The 19,933-nt window shown below is 46.0% G+C and overlaps 1 protein-coding gene across 5 annotated transcripts in view; it reads right to left on the bottom strand.

Annotated features, from left to right (window-relative positions):
* Nucleotides 1–19,711, bottom strand: part of LOC147607959 (uncharacterized) — a 46,218-nt gene extending 26,507 nt beyond the window's left edge. For 2 of the 5 annotated variants that reach the window (XM_086790076.1, XM_086790077.1), the window contains exon 1: nt 19,513–19,673. The gene's annotated coding sequence lies outside the window, so the exon portion shown is untranslated. Of the gene's footprint in view, nt 1–19,512 lie in introns of all 5 variants that reach the window. The other 3 variants (XM_086790080.1, XM_086790078.1, XM_086790079.1) reach the window with 3 other exon arrangements.
* Nucleotides 19,712–19,933: the final 222 nt, after the last annotated feature.

Genomic DNA, 19,933 nt, shown 5'->3' with positions numbered 1-19,933 from the left:
GAGTCTACATGTCAACCCATTCACAAGGGCTCCACAGTATGTATGGGATGCCTTTGTGTCCCACCTAAAGAAACAGTTTCTACCTCCACAACCTTGAGGATGAGGTTTACAAACTCTCCCAAAACAGGTCTGCCATACTCTAATAAAGTAATCACGTCAGCACAATAAAGTATATCCGAGGAGGATAAGTTGCAACAGTTAATTCGAGATCTAGATACTAACATTAGGTTTACTGTATGTAATTTTAAGCCACAATCCTATGACAGGACTCTCACTCTTGCTTAGAATCAAGACATGATGTTGAACGGAGGTAAGCCCAAGCAACTTCAGGCTAGCCCCAAACCCCAACAGCAGTCATGCACTACCCAACAGTCACCCTCTCGAGGGGGGAAGGGAGCTCAAAATAGCAAGGACACTAAGAAAAAATCCCAGAGCACCTAAGAAGGAAACAAGGATAAAACCTTCACACCTAAGAAAACACCTGAGGAAAAGGCCAAGGAGGGCATCACTGGTGGATATCTCCAACCAAAAGAGCAAACGCAGTATAAGGGGGAGAAGAGACATTTCTTCTACCACACCGTGGGGCATGGTAAGAAAGATTGTACCAAGTGGCAGGCTGCACAAGCCGCTAAAACCTCTGCCTCTGCAGTAGCCACTACCACAGCTACATCGACACCTCCCGCATCGGCTACCAACGTTCTCCAACTCTTACCTGCCTTGAACGCAGTACCCACCATGGTATTTGACGATAAGCAGGAGGGTGAGGATGAGGAGCAAAAGAAAACACTCATTCATGCTTATGGCACAGCAAAGGGAGAGCAATTCATTGTTCTCTTTGATATGGGAAGCTCTAAGGATGCCATTTCTTCCCAGTTGGCTAAGAAGCTGAGTTGTACACTTGTAACCCATCATCTGAACGTAGATGGGTTCACACCCGGTCTTCGCACTCACATATCTCGTAAGGCGCGACAATTCTCATTTATGGTTCAAAAGGCCACATTTCAACAAGAGTTCATTGTCTCACCTCTTTTGGGGTGTGATATGATTCTTGGCATTCAGTGATTTAGGGATTATGCACCCATTCCTGATTGGAGGCAAGACACTTTCACTATTGTTGATGGTGTTCCTGAATCTATCCTAGTTCGCGAGGATAGGAGCATTCCAGGTATTCCCCTAATCTCACACATCCAAGCCCAACGAGCTATCAAAAAAGGAGCCGAGAGCGCATTGATATATGTCCGTAGCCAGAAATATATTGTTTAGTCAACAACCCCATTAAAGCTAAAGTTCGATGATCTCTTAGCACAATTTCACGACATCATGCTAAAGGATGATCTCCCGCCGTAGCTGCCACCTAGTTGTCCTGAGGATCATAGTTGTTAGAGGCGTCAAAGGCGTTTGGTACGAGACGGGTATGGTACGCACCTCGAAAGACTCGTATTTTTTAGAGACGTTAGAGGCATGTTAAGATGCGTTTGTTATATATATATATATATATATATATATATATATATATATATATATATATATATATATATATATATATATATGTATGTGTATATATATATATATATATACACATACATATATATATATATATATATATATATATATATATATATATATATCTATACATATATGTATATATATAGATATATGTATGTATATATATGTATATATACATATATATACATATATATCTATATATATATATCTATATATATATATATATATATAGATATAGATATATATATCTATACATATATGTATATATATATACATATATATATATATATATATATATATATATATATATATATATATATATATCTATACATATATGTATATATATAGATATATGTATGTATATATATGTATATATACATATATATACATATATATCTATATATATATATCTATATATATATATATATATATAGATATAGATATATATATCTATACATATATGTATATATATATACATATATATATATATATATATATATATATATATATATATATATATATATATATATAGATATATATACATACATACATACATACATACATACATACATACATATATATATATATATATATTAAAAGTTGAGAGAGAGAGAGAGAGAGAGAGAGAGACTAGAGTGTGTATGTATGAGGCTTGAGCCTTGAGGAAGGGAGAAATGAAATGAAATGAAATGATATATTAACGTCTTCAAAAGGCCAAAATTACCTATGCGACCAAAAGGGTTACAACAATTGGTGGATCTGATACAATGTCTGTGTAAGAAAAGCTAAAACAACTAACTGAAACTGAAACAACAACTATGAGGAAAAGTAAGGTACTAGGAGCTCCTAATGGATAACATCTGGGAAGGAAAACTCTAGCAACAAAGGTAAGCATCATATACATCATTATCCAAAGAGAGGGTGTGTATGAGAGGGAGAGAGAGTGAGTGTGTGAAAGAAAGAAGAAAGAAAGTGTAACACGCGGAAGCTCTGGGAGTCTTCTTTCAGCCCTAAACACTATTGAAACCTTCTGATGCAAAAACGCACCATCTGATGCAAAAACGCAGGTAGAGAGAAAGTAGAGAGAGAGAGAGTGAGAAGTGCTGGAATTTCAGTATATACTATGGTACAAAAAGGTACATATCTTGCAGCCCTTGGCTGCCTTCATAAAAAAGGTGGTTAACCCTAAAATCTGTCCCCTATGGGACCTCTAGTGATCCCAACCCCTAGTGGGTTTGAATGATTAAGACATTGAGCAAGGGGGGCTATTTATAGCCCCCTTGGAATAAATGGTGAACTGGCCGACTGCTGGTCGGCCAGTTCATACTTCATTAATACCCCTTTTAAGCACAGCCGACTGGATATCCTCCTGCGCATGCTGCTTGTGTGTGATGTGCCTGCTGCCCACTCTTTGCTGACGTCAGCCGACAGCTCTTCTGGCAGCCAGCATCCTCTGTCCTGCAGCCGACAGCCCTCTGATCCATGCTTTGCTCCAAGTCCTGCTCCATGTCCATCTTCTACTGGTTCATGGTCTTTATCTGTTTGCCTCTTCTGGATCTAGCCCTGGAAATGTCCATGGAATTTGTAATGCACATGACATCCCCCTCTGCTAAACTTGATGACGGGAATCCAACCTGCTCTTGGATGACTGTCATCATCCCAATCCTGTCCTGAAGTCCCTCTGTCATCATCCATCCCTGGCAAACCTTTTTCTCTGAAAACCCGGCCTGTTCTCCAAACCACTCTGTCTCTGATGAAGATCTATGCATCTGGTCTTCCTCTAGTCCACAATCCATTCCTGCCCTGACTCTGAACACCGTCTTGGTCTTCATTCCTGGAGCTGAGTCTGGCACTCTCACATCACCCTTGGAGGATCAACCTCCCTTGGGATCGTTACCTGAGAACCTATCTGGCTCACGGAACTGCCATCCCCATCTGGCATTGTGGAACACCACCAACAAACCTCCTGGGAGTTCTTCCCGCTTCTGTGCTCCTCGCCTTGGGCTTTGAATCCGTGTACTTTCTTGTACCTTGGACCTGTACACCATCATCTGGGACTGAATCAGTGTTTAGCTTTGCTGAGCCTGATGCTTTGATACCAATGTAACACGCGGAAGCTCTGGGAGTCTTCTTTCAGCCCTAAACACTCTTGGAAACCTTCTGATGCAAAAACGCACCATCTGATGCAAAAACGCAGGTAGAGAGAAAGTAGAGAGAGAGAGAGTGAGAAGTGCTGGAATTTCAGTATATACTATGGTACAAAAAGGTACATATCTTGCAGCCCTTGGCTGCCTTCATAAAAAAGGTGGTTAACCCTAAAATCTGTCCCCTATGGGACCTCTAGTGATCCCAACCCCTAGTGGGTTTGAATGATTAAGACATTGAGCAAGGGGGGCTATTTATAGCCCCCTTGGAATAAATGGTGAACTGGCCGACTGCTGGTCGGCCAGTTCATACTTCATTAATACCCCTTTTAAGCACAGCCGACTGGATATCCTCCTGCGCATGCTGCTTGTGTGTGATGCGCCTGCTGCCCACTCTTTGCTGACGTCAGCCGACAGCTCTTCTGGCAGCCAGCATCCTCTGTCCTGCAGCCGACAGCCCTCTGATCCATGCTTTGCTCCAAGTCCTGCTCCATGTCCATCTTCTACTGGTTCATGGTCTTTATCTGTTTGCCTCTTCTGGATCTAGCCCTGGAAATGTCCATGGAATTTGTGATGCACATGACATCCCCCTCTGCTAAACTTGATGACGGGAATCCAACCTGCTCTTGGATGACTGTCATCATCCCAATCCTGTCCTGAAGTCCCTCTGTCATCATCCATCCCTGGCAAACCTTTTTCTCTGAAAACCCGGCCTGTTCTCCAAACCACTCTGTCTCTGATGAAGATCTATGCATCTGGTCTTCCTCTAGTCCACAATCCATTCCTGCCTTGACTCTGAACACCGTCTTGGTCTTCATTCCTGGAGCTGAGTCTGGCACTCTCACATCACCCTTGGAGGATCAACCTCCCTTGGGATCGTTACCTGAGAACCTATCTGGCTCACGGAACTGCCATCCCCATCTGGCATTGTGGAACACCACCAACAAACCTCCTGGGAGTTCTTCCCGCTTCTGTGCTCCTCGCCTTGGGCTTTGAATCCGTGTACTTTCCTGTACCTTGGACCTGTACACCATCATCTGGGACTGAATCAGTGTTTAGCTTTGCTGAGCCTGATGCTCTGATACCAATGTAACACGCGGAAGCTCTGGGAGTCTTCTTTCAGCCCTAAACACTCTTGGAAACCTTCTGATGCAAAAACGCACCATCTGATGCAAAAACGCAGGTAGAGAGAAAGTAGAGAGAGAGAGAGTGAGAAGTGCTGGAATTTCAGTATATACTATGGTACAAAAAGGTACATATCTTGCAGCCCTTGGCTGCCTTCATAAAAAAGGTGGTTAACCCTAAAATCTGTCCCCTATGGGACCTCTAGTGATCCCAACCCCTAGTGGGTTTGAATGATTAAGACATTGAGCAAGGGGGGCTATTTATAGCCCCCTTGGAATAAATGGTGAACTGGCCGACTGCTGGTCGGCCAGTTCATACTTCATTAATACCCCTTTTAAGCACAGCCGACTGGATATCCTCCTGCGCATGCTGCTTGTGTGTGATGCGCCTGCTGCCCACTCTTTGCTGACGTCAGCCGACAGCTCTTCTGGCAGCCAACATCCTCTGTCCTGCAGTCGACAGCCCTCTGATCCATGCTTTGCTCCAAGTCCTGCTCCATGTCCATCTTCTACTGGTTCATGGTCTTTATCTGTTTGCCTCTTCTGGATCTAGCCCTGGAAATGTCCATGGCATTTGTGATGCACATGACAGAAAGAATGTTGTATTAAACGTCTACAGAAGGCCAAAATGACCTATGCGACCAAAATAGTACATCCTCATCATCTAGATACATCATCAAGGGTACAAAGTAGAATGCAATGAACTGAAATGAACTGGTAGAGTATAGAGATAGCTCCAAAAGCGAGAATAAAAAACATCATCATCCTAGTGTGTGTGTGTTTGAACTTTGGGTCTTGAGAAAGGCTTAAGGGAGGGAGGGATGGAATGTATGAGGGAGGGAGAAAAGAAAGAAAGAAAGAAAGAAGAAAGATATATTAACATCTACAAGAGGCCAAAGTGGCCTATGAGACAAAAGTACCAATACATCCAAAACTCAAGGAAACTAAATGTCCCAAGTAGAAAATGAAAAGAATAAACTGAAAAACAACTAGCTATAACATGTGGCCAAAGAGGAACTAGTGGCCTCATACAACTGCCTGAAAAAGACATATCTGATAAAAGTGTGGAATTGGAAAAATGGTAGGCTATGGGAAGCAGCTGAGATAGACTCATCCCATAATGTCTCGCATAGGTCAATCTAGCATAGAGAAGCTGAAGCGCCGAGGTCGTGCCGCACAACGTCGTGCCAATATCACATGTATCCTCTGATAATGTCTCGACTGGGGCCGCGGCCCAACGGGTCGTGGACGCTATACTCTACATAGCTCTCCAACTCTATCCAGGGTGACTCCTTGAGGTGGCTGTGTGGGCCCAGTCGACTCGTGGTCAACGGTGTGCGGGGTTGCTGTTGCTCTGAAGAAGTCGGTAAGGGTGTGTTGGCCTGTGTCTCGGACATGTGCCCCCTGTCTGGAGCATAGGATGTGGTCTCGCTGTCTACGCAACTTGAGGAGAAAAAGCCCAAGGCAACGCTGGTCTGAGTAGTCCATCACTCTGGACAATGGCCCAAATCCATCTCGGAAGAGGCAATGAAAGCGCCCCCGGATCTCGTAGTACACTGGGCACCAACATATGTAGTGCTTCTCAGTCTCTGGCTCCAGCTGACAGAGCTAGCAAATCCGATCCTCAGGGGCAAGGGAGACGGCTCCATATCGACAGGTCTCTATCCTCGACTGATGTGAAGATGTACGGATCTGGCCAATAGCACATCTGACTCCAATCTGACTCCATGAGAGAGGTGAATGTCCATGTACCTCGAGCGGACAACAAAACCATCAGGGGATAAGTGGAGAAGATGCTCTCGGTAGAAAGCCATCTTCGTCCCTAGTGGCTCGGCCGGTGTGATCCACGTGCGTGCTATGTGTAGCTAAATGATATCCATCCTGATGATCTTGTTGAGCTCATTCCAGCTCAACTCTAGGAAGGGGGAGTTCAGGCTGTACTGTATAGGTGGAAGGCGGTCCATATGCATACCATGTAGCTGTAACCATGTGCTAGTCTGGGCATACCAGCACTCCGTGTCGCCCTGTGATGCGAGCTGTCTAGATGACTCTAACGCGAGTCTAGAGTAACTGTGCCTGGAGAGGCTCCATAGCCTATGTATGAAAGTGACCGTCTGGAAGAGGGCCTTGGCTACGATCGGTGGGGCTCCCGTCTCTACTTGGACTATCTCATGTGGTACTAATTATTTACTCCTGATCATGCGGGGGAGAGAGTGTGTGTGAGAGGGGCTGCCTTGGGCCCTTGAAGCCCCTGTCTAAAGACTCAAACCAGCCAAAAAAAAAAATGTGGACACCTCGATCAAGCAGAAAAACGCCTCAAACTATTAGAGGCGTGCCTCATAACAACTATGCTGAGCATCATCGCATTGAGTTGGTCCTTGGGACAGAACCACCCAACAAGTTCTCACATCGCCTTTCTAAGGCTTTGGAGAGCAAACAGGAGCAACAAATCTCCCAGTTACTCCGAGCTGGATTTATCCGGCCTTCATCCTCACCCTTTGCTACACCTATCTTGTTTGTGCAGAAGAAAGACAGTTTGCACGATTATGCGTGGACTACAAGGCTCTTAACAAGCTCACAGTGAAGAACAAGTTCCCAATGCCTAGGATTGAGTATATCCTTGAAAGACTCAACGGTGCGAAGTTCTTTTCAAAGATAGACGTCAAGAGTGGCTATCATTAGGATTGGATCTTTATGGCTAACATTCCAAAAATTGTCTTTAGGACTGAACGTGGCCATTACGAGTATGTGGTGATGCCATTCAGTCTCACCAATGCACCGGCGACGTTTAACAAGATAATGTCTTGGATATTTGTGGAGCTCATAGGAAAGTGCATGTTCATCTTTTTAGATGATATACTCATCTTTTCTGCTACTGCAAAGCAACATGAGTTGGATGTCGAAAAGGTCTTACAACTTTTGCGAGACAATGTACTCTACATCAATGCAAAGAAGAGCGGATTTGGAGTAGAAGAAATACATTATCTTGGATATGTAATCAATGCAGACGGGATTAGCCTCGACCGTGAAAAGGTAAGGGCAATTCTCGAATGGGATGTTCCCAAGAATGCTCCGGAGATCCGCTCTTTTGTACATCTCTGCCAAGCATACAGTTCCCATATGGACAAGTTTTCCAACCTTGTAGCACCTCTTTACATATTTGCTCAAGGGTGTGAAGACGTGTCGCCAGAAGGTGTGAGTCACAGGCAAAGCACTTGAGACATTTCATGCAATGAAAAAAGGTTGCCTCTGAGTCTCCGGTTCTCAAATTGGCTTCATGGGATGATCCTTTCGAGGTAATCACCAATGCTAGCAATCTAACCATAGGAGTTGTCCTTCAACAAGAAGGATGCCCAATGGGGCTTATTACGGTCGGAAATTAAATAATGTAGAGAAGAACTGTTATATGCATGACAATGAGCTATTGGGGGTGATGACAACGCTATTGGAAACATTTCCTTTACGAGAGAGATTTCACAGTTAAGACAGATCATCACGCACTTAAATGGTTGCAAACCATGCCTAGTGCCCAATGGAGTGACAAACAAGCCAGATGGAGTCAGATCTTCCAACAGTTTGCAGGTATTATTGAATACATCCCTGGCTTAAATAACCCCGTTGTCGATGCTCTCAGTCGAAAAGGCACAGCAGTCGGCCAGCACTAGCAGCCCTCACGACTAGGCACATCCAATCTGCCAGCAGAAAAAAAACACCACGACTGCTTCTGATCAGGTCGGCCAGCCCACGTGTCCAAGAGTGCAGTCGGCCAGCATCAGAAGCTCCTACCAGCCTGTGGCAGCCACCCACATCATGGGAAAAATGGGAAAAAAATACGGGGAGTGAGGAAAAATGATAAAACACCTATACAGGGCGGACACACCCACAACAGAGGCCCTGGTGTCTGATAAAGACAAGAGATGACTTCTAACATAGCCATGTTGAGGAGCACAGGTGTACAGCATCACTGTATTCACACAGGAAGGTGGCCTATGAGGTCAGATGGTTTAGAGGCAGCTTGGATTAGATTTGGCACACTGCCAAATAGGCTACATGCTACACTAGACAGTTATCTTATAATGGTCCACACATGGAGTAGGTGGACTTTACTCTTGAATCTTGACATTGTGGGGCCTGACGGGATCCAAGACGAGCCCGGATGGCCATGGGAGGTGGGGGAACTGCTACGCAAGCTCAATTACATCTTTATGGGCCAAGTCTACACCGCAGATGGTGGCACCAACTATGACCACGCACCTATGCAGTCATGTCAAGGCTGCCCCACATATACATGCCTATATAGATACACGGCCAACCCCTTCTCCACAAAGTTCACACCAGTCATCACTGTGAGTTTACTAGCTTCTACTAGCATACAGCCTCCATCTTCGCAGTCCCAAATCAGCCATCGAAGCTCCCTTCACAGAAGCACAAAGGTGTGGGGATTTTCCATCTATTGTATCACTTCAATAATATAGTATTCTTCTCTATGTCTATTATTGTGTAATTTGAGTTTTAAAGTTTTGTGTTGTGAAAGATCCTAGGTCTTGTTACAGATCTCTTGTATACACCGCACATTGTATTCTCTTACGATACATTGTACTACCTTTTTGGTCTCATAGACCCTCTAGGTCTTTTGAAGACGTTAATACATCTCTCTTTCTCTCTCAAACATTGCAAAGTTGGTTCTCACAAAGCTTCCTCTCTACTTCAGCTTGCTTTGCCCATTGCTTCTCACGCTTTGTCACCAATTGCATATGTTAAGGCATCACCTATGTCGTTCAATTGTAAGTGATGAAGCATCATCTACTTCCTCGTGTCCTCTAACAATGCCGGCCCTTCAACTGTCGGAATACGCAGCGGATATGAGACAAACAACTGAGAGCACACACAACAAGACTCCACGATGAAGATGAGCAAACGCAAGAGAGAACCACCAGCCTGAAAACACAGAACTGAGTGTGGAAGAGCAAACGCAGAAGAGAGAGAGAGAGAGAGAGAGAGAGAGAGAGAGAGAGAGAGAGAATATGTATAAACTCTACTATATACAATAGATCCAGTACAAAATACCCAATGACACAATGGAGTGTGGGGGCAAGGCCATCTATATATATGGCCCTAGGCTGCTGGTCAGCCAGCCCAAAATAGGCCGACGACAAGACAAAAGGCCCACGACTGGAAAAGACACCAGTCGGTCAGAAACATCAAGTTGGCCAACTCAGCAGTCCGCCCCCCAACCAAAGAAAATGGGGAAAATATATGGAAAAATGGGGAAACACCTAAATGGGCGAGCACACCCACAACACTGACCCTGGTGTGTAATGTACAGACAGGAGATGACTGCTAACACCTCCTCTCAGCTCCTGGATGTGGAACCAACCCCAATGAGCTAGAGTGTTGCCGGAGCATCGCCTGAGGTAGAGCCTTCGTGAAGAGGTCTGCCACATTGTCCTCCATCGAACAAAACTCTAGCAAGATGTCCTCAGCAAAAAACTTCTCACAAACAAAGCGACTCTGGATGACCATGGGTTCCGCCAGTGGAAACCCAATCTCGCCAAGTAACCTCTGCAACTGCACCACCTCGCAAGCAGCAGCACAAGCAGCCCGGTACTCTGCCTCTGTAGACGACAAGGCAATAGTTGACTGCCTCTTGCTGCTCCATGAAACAGCTCCTGAGCCAAGGGTAAAATTGTAGCCTAATGTAGATCTCCTCGTGTCTGGATCTCCTCCCCAATCTGAGTCACTTCAACCGTGGAGTCCAACTCCATCCGTCATTCCCCCTCTAGTATCATAGAAGAGTCCAAGATCCTTCATACCCTGCAGATACCGCAAGATCTGCAATCCTGCATCCCAATGAGTCTTCAAAGGCGTCTCCATGAATGAGCTCAACAGCCCCACCAGGAAGCTCAAGTCCAATCTGGTGTTCAGCAACCAAATCAATGAACCAAACTACTCCCAAAAGAAAGAGGCATCAACCTGCTCACAAGGATCATCAACTGTAACTTTGGTATACCAAGTCCTGGAAACTTGCTGGAGACAATACAAGGCCTTCCGGAACCTGTAAACCACCCCCTCTGAACCCGGAACCTCAAAGCCTAAGGGCTGCTCAACAAACACCTCCTGCAAGTCACCATCTGCCACTTGCTTGGCTTTCCTACAGTTCCCCTGGGAAAGAGCTTCCTCAAATGCAGGAGCCTCTTTGTCCTGAATGATACGAGACATCAAAGCATAGTTTACCTGTAAAGGCTCCTCTGACTAACAAACACAAGAACTAGAATGTTCCTGCCTACTGCCATCATCTGGCAAGCCATCCACCATGCTCATGACGAAACTGCCACACATCACCTAACTGAGAACCTGTAAGAGAGAGTGTTGAGAGTTTGTGAATCCCATTCTCCACTCCGCCTTCCCATACAACTTGGCCTGTCACTTTGTCCCAGAGAGCAACAAAATGCTCATCAGACTCCACCCGTACACCAGTCTTGCAAACCTCATGCACTGACAACCGATGAAAACCAAGAGATGGAACAATAAGAACCCAGGAGGAATACTTCCCCCCTCTGCCATCGAGAACGATCTCTAACCTGCCCTCACTGTGAATAAGCATAGTGGACTCATCACCAATCAAGTGTGACCCGCGTGCCTTCGAAGATCCTGTAATAACTCCTGGGAAGGAGTCATGTGCCTGGAAACAGGCACCACTATCAAGAATCCACTCCCGAGTGTCCCTAGCAGTGAGTCCAACCGCCTCCCTGCTCGAAGAAGATGAAACGCCGATGTCCATAATCTCCAAGTGCACAAAAGCTAGAGTCTTCACGGTTATACTCAGGAATCTGCACCCTGCTCGGTGGTCCGCTTAGGACATTTTCTCCAATAATGGCCTTTCTCGCCACAATTGTTATAGGTCCTCTTTGCCTTCAAGGTGTCACGATCCAAGTCGAGCTCCTGCTCGAAAGACTTCTCCTGTGAAGACTTCCCTTTGCCCTTATTGCGGCCTTGCGACCGCTAGCCAGTCAAGGCCTCTCTATAGTGGAACGCCATTAAGCAAGGATGAGACAGACCAAGGACTTGGACGGAATTTCAAAAGCTCTTTCCGCCCTCTGGAGGGTTCATAAAACGCTCTTCCTGGTCCAAGACCATAGGCGCAAGCTCCTCCCATGTGATGGTGCTGAGCCTGCCACTCGTGATCAAAGAGAAGTAGAAAGCTAAGTACTAAGAGGTCAGATGAGACAGCAAAGTGCTGGCCATGTCCTCTAAAGATATCTCCTTCCCAGCCTGAAGAACCTCATGCTGAAGAGCCTGCAACTTGTTGATGTGCTCCCGCATCGTTTGAAGACTTTGCAGGATCCATCACCTGCATCTGCACTTCCAAGGAGATCCGCTTCATGGGTGATACCCTGTTATACAGAGAAGCCAAATGTTGCCAATCCCTCTCGCCAGCGTCATATGTTTTATATGATTAATCACCTGTGGTGTGCAGTTAAGGAAGATGAAAGAACGCACATGAGCATTGACATGATCTTCAAGAAACAGTCCCGGAGCTCTCCAATGTCTCCAACCTTCAAGCCACATGCAGCTCTGATACCATGTTGGAATACGCATCGGATATGAGACAAACAACTGAAAGCAAATGCAACAAGACTCCACAATGAAGATGAGCAAATGCAAGAGAAAACCACCAGCCTGAAAACGCAGAACTAAGTGTGGAAGAGCAAATGCAGAAGAGAGAGAGAAGCTGTATAAACTCTGCTATATACAATAGATCCGGTACAAAATACCCAATGATACAATGGAGTGTGGGGGCAAAGCCATCTATATTATGGCCCTAGGCTGCTGGTCAGCCAGCCCAAAACAGGCCGACAACAAGACAAAAACCACGATTGGAAAAGACACCAGTCGACCAGCAACATCAAGTCGGCCAGGACACATCCAGTCGACCAACTCAACAATCCCCCCCACAACCAAAGAAAATGGGGAAAATACATGGAAAAATGGGTAAAAACCTAAATGGGCGGGCACACCCACAACACTGGCCCTGGTGTGTAATGTACAAACAGGAGATGACTGCTAACATCAACTGCTATAGGCTGAAACAACATCCAATTGTGATTTGTCTTTCAAACAATTGGGGAAAAAAAAGATTCTAGCCTAGACCTCTGTCAAACTTGCAATGATACCAATATCAGGGTGCACTAATGGAAGCATGGTTCTTGAAACTATTTTGAAACACAAAACTCAAAATATATTGAGAAGAGGAAGAGAGGAAAGAGAATGACAGCGGAAGACTACTAAGATGGATAAGCTAAAGCCTGAAATATTTACAAAGATACCCTGAAAACTGAACTGTTTACCAAGTTCTCTATAAACAGAGAAAACAGAGCAAAAGGCCCTCTTTTCATCGCTGAAGTCCCCTGCAATAGGAAGCCCTGGACTGATCTTTTTTAATCACTGCTTTCAGACTGAATACCTCTCTCCTCTCTCCTCTTCCTTGCAAGAAAGTTGAGCCAATTATCATGGTGCCTCTATATCGTTAAGAGAATGTGGAGCCCATGGACACAATGTTGGCACTGACCTCAGCCATTTGTCTTGGTGGCTCGTCATGTTAGCACATTCATCCCCAGATTCTGCTCTTTTATGGTGCCCATTTGGTCCCTTTTGCATGGCCCTTGCTTGTGGGCTCGCCACCCCTTTTTCTACTATTTTTCTGGGATTTTCCCAGCCTTTCTCGCATTTTCCAATCGGCCTTGTCCAGTAGCTCCAGTCGGCCTGTTTTGCAGCTCCAGTCGGCCAGCTTACATCTACTATATATAGTGGGTGCTGGCCTCTCATCATTCATTCAATCTTGTATATATTTTTCTCCCTCACTTATGAGACTTGTAGTGTCTCTTGCTTGGGACTGTTTTGCTTCAGTATATTCAGCATAGTTTTCTCCATATCTCTCTCTCTCTTGCACTCTCTGTTCAGCACATCCTAGTGCCACTCTGCTTCCGCTCTGTGCACTCTTTCGTGGTATCATCGCTCCCGGCTCCGCTCCAGATTCAGCCCTGTTTTGAGCACCCTCTCCTCTGCGTTTTCTCTCAGATCTGCAGCCCTTTGCTACTGCGTTTTCTGGACAGCACCTGCTGGTCTTTTCGCCTACAGTTTGGCTTCACCAACACAGCCATCAGGTACTCTTAGTCTCTTTGATCAGCGTTTTCTTTTCCACGTGGAGATTGGACATAGGCGGCCTGTTTTTTCAGGACAGCAGCCTTCTGTGTGCTGCCTTTTCCTCTCCAGTGGCCTTTCCCCTTTGCAGAGGGGGTCTTTGGTGTTGCAGGCTTTGGTGGCACTCTTGGTACCTGTGGAGGACACTTCTACTTCAGAATTTGTGCATTTTTTTTCTTGAGATTGAGCCCAAGCTTTTGTGATGGCTGCACCGACTTCTCTTCATATGTTTGCTGAGTCTGCTAAGTTGGATGGTTCCAACTACACCCTATGGAAGGTGAAGGTGAAATCGGCCTTGTGTGGCGTGGATCTTTGGGATTGGCTTGTTACACCGGCCAATGCCACCACTCCCACCCTTGCTTCCGGTGGTGCGACTCACGCACAAATTGATATTTGGCAATCGAATGATCGACGCGTTTTCTCCTTTCTGATGTTGAACTGTCAGGATTCTGTTCTCTCTCATGTGCGTACAACAAATGCTACACATGAAGTTTGGAAGGCTTTTGCACATCTCTATGAGATTAAGTCTCCGGGCCAGATTTTGGTGTTGGAAAAGCAACTTATGAACTTACCAGTTTCTGCCTTTCCATCTTTATCTGCTTTCATCTCGAAGATGAAAGATCTCCGGGAGGACGAGCTTGCTGTTTGTGGCAAGGACATCTCCACAGAGGACATGGCTATTCGGCTACTCTCCAAACTTCCAGAGAGGTTTGATGCATACTTTCGGTCTCTTGTTTCTTCTCCTCGTCCTGTTCCAGTTACTTGGGAGGAAGTACTCCCCTCCGTTATGCAGATTGAGTCTCGCTTTGAGGAGCGGACTGGCGCCTCTGGTGGCCCTGATGGAGCTTTGGGAGCATGAGATAAAGGGAAGAATCAACAAAAGAAAGGAAAAGGGGGTTCTGACAAGAACTCCAAGGATTCCAACAAGGATAAAGACAACAAATCTTCAAAGAATAAGGACATTGAATGTCATTATTGTGGCAAGAAGGGTCACAAGTCACCCCAATGTCACAAGAAGAAGCGTGATGAAGCAGCAAAGAACTCTTCCTCAACGGCGGTGTCTCAACCCAAGAAGGATGATGGCATTCTTCTCTTAGCAGGTACTCGGCGTATACTTGCTCTTGTGAGTTCTCAGTCACGGTCTTGGATTGTTGATAGCGGTGCTACTGCTCATATGACACCCCATCAAGATTGGTTCGAGGACTTCACTGCCAGATCAGGCGAGATCACTCTGGGTGATTCTTCTTCTGTGCCAGTGCATGGACATGGCACTATCCCCATCTTTCGTTCTGACGAGGACAAGAGGTACTTCTCTGATGTTCTGTATATTCCAGATTTGGCTTCTAACCTTTTGTCAATGAGTGCTCTTACAACTCAGGGTGCGGAGGTGATCTTTTCTCATTATGAGATTACCATTCGTAGTAAGGAGATTGGTAGCATCTTGGCTCAGGGAGTCCAAGATAGTGGTCTCTACAAGTTGACCGCTCTGCTTTCTTCTGGTGCTTCTTCTGCTCTTTGGCATGCTCGGTTTGGCCATTTGAGCTATCAGCTTCTGCAGCGAGCCTCGAAGGATGGGTTGGTTGAGGGATTACCGACCATCAAGGCTCCATCTTCTGCCTGTTCCTCTTGTTTACAAGGGAAGCAACACCGAGCCGCCTTTCTGAAAGAGGCGACACAGATCTTCGACATCACTTGCTCTCATTCATGCAGACTTATGTGGTCCTATGAGTACTACGTCTTTGAGTAAGGCGTTGTACATGCTCGTGATGGTGGATGATTTTACCACATATACTTGGGTTTTCTTTCCAAGGATGAGACTTTTCAGCACTTCTGTGCTTGGAGAGCTGAGGTGGAAAAAGAGACCGGTCACTCGGTCAAGGCTCTCAGGACCGATGGAGGGGGTGAGTTCACATCCCAGGAGTTTAAGCAATATTGCAAGACACGTGGCATTCAGAGACAACTTACCACATCATATACTCCATCTCACAATGGAGTTGCCGAGAGGAAGAATAGGACCATGATGGAGATGGCCCGTGCTATGCTTGAGCATTCTTCATTACCTCGACATTTCTGGGGTGAGGCGGCTTCCACTGCTGTCTACATTCAAAACAGGTCTCCTCCTGCTGCTCTTCCCGACAAAACTCCATATGAGGCTTTCCATGGTGAAAAGCCCTCCGTTGTTCATTTCCAGATATTTGGGTGTACGGCGTATGTTCATGTGCCTAAGGAGCACCGCTCCAAGTTGGACTCGAAGTCTCAGCGCATGACTTTTCTCGGATACAGCACTGTGTCCAAGGCATATCGTCTTTATGATCCTCAGGCCGATAAAGTTGTTGTGAGCCGTGATGTGGTGTTCGACAAGACTCCTACATCTTCAGAGGGGGGGGGGGGGGGCGTTTCTTCTTCCTTCACCTCCGTCTCCGCCTTCTTCTCCTCCTCCTCCTCCTCCTCCTCCTCCCGCTGCTTCTGTTACACCTCCAGCTGAGGATACTCAGTCGATGATGATGACCCTGCTCCTCCTCCGGCGAGTTCGAGCAGATCTATACCTGGTTGGTATTATCAGACAGTTAATGATTCTGGGTTACGTGAGCTTCCTTCTGCTCCTTGGTCCTTCTGATCCCACTTCTGTAGACGAGACTCTTTCACATGAGCCTTGGTGTCGTGCTATGCAAGCAGAGCTAGATGCTATCGAACGGAATGGCACTTGGATTTTGGTGCCTCGGCCACTGCAGCATAAGGTGATTGGTGTGCGTTGGATCTTCAAATCAAAGTTCCGAGCTGATGGTGGCTTGGACAAGCACAAGGCGAGGTTGGTTGCCGAGGGTTATGCTCAACGCCCTGGTGTCGACTTCGATGAGACCTTCGCTCCGACGGCCCGGATGACTACTATTCGTACCGTTCTTGCACTTGCAAGACATCATAGATGGCCCGTTTTCCAGATGGACGTCAAGTCCGCTTTCCTGAATGGAGAGCTTACACAGGAGGTTAATATTGATTAGCCGCCAGGATTTGTTGTTCCGGGCGAACAAGATCATGTGTACCGGCTGAAGAAGGCTTTATATGGTCTGAAGCAGGCTCTGCGGGCTTGGCACCAGCGGATTGATGAGTTCTTTCAAAAGCTTGGCCTGCACCGTTCTCACGTAGATTCGAACCTTTATATCCTCCTTGAGAGGGGATTGATTATTATCATTGTGGTCTATGTTGATGACCTCATCTTTACAGGTACTTATTTTGTGCGGATCCGTTCTATTATGGATGCTTTGGAGATAGAGTTGAGATGACGAATCTTGGCCTCTTGCATTATTTTCCTGGCTTTGAGATTTGGCAGACCTCGAAGGGCATTTTCTTCTCTCAGCAGAAGTACACTCAGGAGATTCTCGACAGATTTCAGATGACTAGGTGCAAACCAGTATCTTCTCCTATGGATATTGGTGAGAAGCTTTCTTCACTTGATGCTTCTCCAAAGACTGATCAAGGACAGTATCGGGTTCTCGTCGGTTGTTTGGTATGGTTGACCTACTCCCGTTTGGACATATGCTTCGCAGTCAGTTTATTGAGTTCCTTCTCATCCAAACCCCGTCAGCAGCATTGGCGGTGTGCTCTCAGAGTTCTTTGGTGCTTGCGTGGCACTCTGGATTTTGGCATCTTTTATGGCCAAGGACACACTCTTGTTGGATGGTCTGACTCAGACTGGGCTGGAGATCCAGATACACGGCGTTCGACCACTGGTTGTGTTTTTTCACTTGGGTCTGGAGCCATTTCTTGGAGCAGTAAAAAGCAGCCTACTGTGGCGCTTTCCTCTACCGAGGCTGAGTACCGTGCATTTCCACTGGTTGTGTTTTTTCACTTGGGTCTGGAGCCATTTCTTGGAGCAGTAAAAAGCAGCCTACTATGGCGCTTTCCTCTACCGAGGCAGAGTACCGTGCATTTTGTTATGCTGCATGTGAGGCGATATGGTTGCGGAGATTATTGGAGGAGCTTGGCTGTCCTCCTACCGGATCTACTCTTCTTTGGTGTGACAATCAGAGTTGCATCGCCATCGCCATCGCCAAGAACCCTGTGTTTCATGCTCGTACGAAACACATTGAGATTCAGTATCACTATGTTCGTGAACGGATTTGCGTTTGGAGTATTGTCCTTCCGCGGAGAATGCTGTAGATTTGTTCACCAAGCCGGTTTCTCAGGCTTCCTTGGCTCCTCGTCTTTGGATTCTCGGAGTTTGTTCAGCATCTGGTGCTGAGAGGGGCTGTTAGTACATTCATCCCCAGATTCTGCTCTTTTATGGTGCCCATTTGGTCCCTTTTGCATGGCCCTTGCTTGTGGGCTGGCCACCCCTTTTTCTAGTATTTTTCTGGGATTTTTCCCAGCCTTTCTGACATTTTCCAGTCGGCCTTGTTCAGTAGCTCCAGTTGGCCTATTTTGCAGCTCCAGTCGGCCAACTTACATCTACTATATATAGTGGGTGCTGGCCTCTCATCATTCATTCAGTCTTGTATATATTTTGCTTCCTCACTTATGAGACTTGTAGTGTCTCTTGCTTGGGACTGTTTTGCTTCAGTATATTCAGCATAGTTTTCTCCATATCTCTCTCTCTCTCTTGCACTCTCTGTTCAGCACATTCTAGTGCCACTCTACTTCCGCTCTGTGCACTCTTTCACGTCATTGTAAGTGGGCTCGACAATTATCATGGTGCCTCTTAATCGTTAAGAGAATGTGGAGCCCATGGACAGAGTGTTGGCATTGACCCTCAACACCATGGTGCTGCAATTGCAGTGTGGTGCAAAGACCTCTTCCATTGGTCTCTATTGTCTCTAATGAATGGGGTTAAAAGACCCCAACTATTCAACAATCCTTACAAGGATGCAACACCTACCACTGTGGTGCTGCAACAACAGTTAGAAGACTTCAGGCAGTGGTCTCTGTCCTTCCCACCTTCCTTACGATGTAGTTGGAGCTGAAAGACCTTGGCCATTGGGTCTACGCATTAGCCTCTACATGCTTGATTGGAATAGCGGAGGGGCCGGATACTTTTAACCTAAACTGCAGCACCAAGGGCAGAGTGAAAGACCAATCTTTTAAGTCAAAAGATGATACCATGGCAATGGTTCTACATCCTTGTGAGGAAAAATGAGGCAGAAACCAACGTTCAATGCCCTTAAACAGCACATTGTGGCAACATGCCCCACATCCTCATAGGCAACCATCGGACTCCTAGAAGCTGTTGAAATCTGTCGTGTCGTCCGGGCTTCTGAAGCAGTCTGATCCCAATGATACCTGAACTAAAGCATGGAATTGCTAATCAAAATCATGTAGAGACACTGTCCTCCTGTTGGGAGCGATACGAGGCAGCAGGTATGGAGTTCGTACAGTCAAGTCATTTGTCTTACAATATGGGCAATGATCGGGTTTGATGCAGGAGTCAATCAAAAGCCTCTTAGAAGGAGCGGCAAGCTTAGAAGCATTGCCAGCTAAAGAGAAGCAAAAAGCGAAAACGATACCATTTAGATCAAAAAAAAGCAGAAAATCTAGGAACTTACTCAGAGCATGAGGTGGGTTGTCGCCGAATTGCGCGCTCAGCAGAGCAACAAAATGAAGGCTGGAGATTGCTCGATGAAACGCTCGATTGAATCAGAAGAAAATGGGTGTGCTTCGGACAGAGATGCGGACCTATGGTAATGGGGCTAAGAAAAAGGGGGGTCGTGGGGTTTGAAGAAGGGGTTGAAAAGGAGAACGATGATGAAAACAAGGAACAGCCTTACGTGTACTGCATAGACTTGCCACCTAGGATGAGACCTTTTGTCTAGTTGGCCTGCCATGTCACATCGTTGCCCACTACTGGCTATTTATTACACATCCCCCTGCCCCTGCTAGTGGGAGCAAACCCTTTTACACATCTGCCTCTCTTACTTTCCAAAGTGATGGTTCCCACCACAATGAACCTCACACAAACAATCCTTG

Source organism: Cibotium barometz, chromosome 54 (assembly GCF_041138505.1).
Source record: "Cibotium barometz isolate CiBa-2024 chromosome 54, ASM4113850v1, whole genome shotgun sequence".
NCBI classification, from domain to species: domain Eukaryota; kingdom Viridiplantae; phylum Streptophyta; class Polypodiopsida; order Cyatheales; family Cibotiaceae; genus Cibotium; species Cibotium barometz.
Note: the sequence above shows the minus strand (reverse complement) of the source record. Positions and strands in the feature narration are given on the sequence as shown.